The 1,867-nt window shown below is 38.2% G+C and overlaps 1 protein-coding gene across 2 annotated transcripts in view; it reads right to left on the bottom strand.

The window, feature by feature from the left end:
* Nucleotides 1-1,720: 1,720 nt before the first annotated feature.
* Nucleotides 1,721-1,867, bottom strand: part of OLA1 (Obg like ATPase 1) — a 184,608-nt gene continuing 184,461 nt past the window's right edge. For both annotated transcript variants that reach the window (XM_089328138.1, XM_002712295.6), the window contains exon 11: nt 1,721-1,867. This exon is cut by the window's right edge and continues 357 nt beyond it. The gene's annotated coding sequence lies outside the window, so the exon portion shown is untranslated.

The following is a 1,867-nucleotide window of genomic DNA, read 5'->3' as shown; positions in this document are numbered from 1 at the left end:
AATGCAATTACCTCAAAACCAATTTCTTTCTCTAATTAGTGGTTCTGTTCTGCCCTGTACAATTGTCACATTAGAAATTAGAGAAAAATCACACCATCTTAAAGGTTTTCTAATGAAATCTCAAATATTTTCAAGATGTCTATGTACTTTGGAGAAGACTCAAAAGCAAGATTTATTTGATTTCTTCATATATTGCTGAACTCCCTAACAATCATTTGTATATACATTATTCCAACACAGAAATATAAAAAGAATTTTTCACAGAAAACTTGGTCAACTACACCTATAGCTTAAATTATATTTTTATTTAGTTCTTTTTTAATCCTTCATTTCTGTGCTATAGTTTAATCATTTTTATGTTAACATAACATAAAAGATCACTTTTTGATACTCAAAAAGATCATATGCGCTAGAGAACTTCTAAATTATATTCACCACTCAATGCAGTGCTTAACATTTCTTAGGTACAGCCAAATCTCTTTTAGAAGTCACCTATTTTCTTGTTTTTGTACTACATTAGGTAACTTTTAGTATTAGGTTTACTTGTTTTTAATATTTCCTCATGGTTATTTATCTGCTATTTATTTATTTGAGAGGCAGAAAGATAGCTAAGAGTTCTCATCCACTGGTTCACTCCCAAAATGCCTACAATAGTCAGGGTTGGGCTGGGAACTCAGTTTAAGTACCTCCCAGGTAGGTGGCAGGGACCCAAGTTCCTGAACCATCATCACATGCGGCTTCCCACAGTCTGCACTGGCAGGAAATTGGAAATGACAGCCAGAGCTGGGACTCAAACCTAGGTATCCTGATCCGACGCAGGCATCCTCATCAGCATCTAGCCATCACGTCAAACGCCCACCCTGCTTCCTCAATTTTAACGGGACAGTAATACAGCAGAGGCAGAAGCCGGCCTGGGCATGAACGTGCATCCCACGGAAATGGTCCTCCACTGGCAGAGGAGGAGCGTGAAAAGATGGTGGTGGTGGACGGGGACAAGGGAGGTCTCGCCAGAGTAAGAACATGGGGAGAAAAGGAGAGCCTGTGGGATGAGCGACTCTCAGCTCAACAGGAGAGAAGAAGGCTAAGCAGCAAATGGTCTCCAAACAACTAATTTATCATTGTTCTTCCTTTCAGAATTTTCTGCTGCAATTTTAACAAGTGCTTAACTTATATATCTAAAATTTCAACTGCCTCCAAATATTTTAATAGTAAGTATGAATACAAGTTTTAAATTTTTCAGTCTAATCAAAACCAGTGTATGGGTTTTTGCTGGCACTGCTGAACTGACACAAAAATATAATCTACCAGGCACCAGTGGGTCACTTTTCCCAATTTAATATTTTCAAAGGAAGATTAAAAACATTCTTTTTTTCAATATGATCAGAACAATAACAAACAGAATTCCTTAATTTTGGAAACAGATTTTTTTCCTTTTTGGTCAGAGTCACCTATTTGATATCCTTTGTAATATCATTGCTATCATCTTTCAATACATGTCCATCTACAAATTAATTAACTTTTCTGAGACAAATCCCTGGTATACTATTCTTCCGATTCCCATGAAAGACTCACTTTTAAGATAGGATTGCAGCTGCCCCACACTGCCAGTTTCTGTGTCACCCACACGCCTTCAAATTCTGTAATCAGCAGCCACCAGGTGCCGTATCGCACTCAGCACACCACAGCCCGTCAATACAGACATCCCCAAACACACCAAGGCTGGTTTTGTCAAATGTTTTATTGAGTGTAGACATCTGGAGTACTGTAAAACATGCATTATCTGTAGATTCAAAAAGGAGCAAGCCACATTGTCCTCACTGTCAAATGTGTCAGGCTTGGCGTACATGATGGAGATTAATGAAGTATC

Source organism: Oryctolagus cuniculus, chromosome 3, assembly GCF_051225735.1.
Source record: "Oryctolagus cuniculus isolate XC-2025 breed Fujian yellow rabbit chromosome 3, ASM5122573v1, whole genome shotgun sequence".
NCBI lineage: Eukaryota > Metazoa > Chordata > Mammalia > Lagomorpha > Leporidae > Oryctolagus > Oryctolagus cuniculus.
The sequence above is the reverse complement of the archived record's forward strand: the minus strand, read 5'-3'. Positions and strand labels throughout refer to the sequence as shown.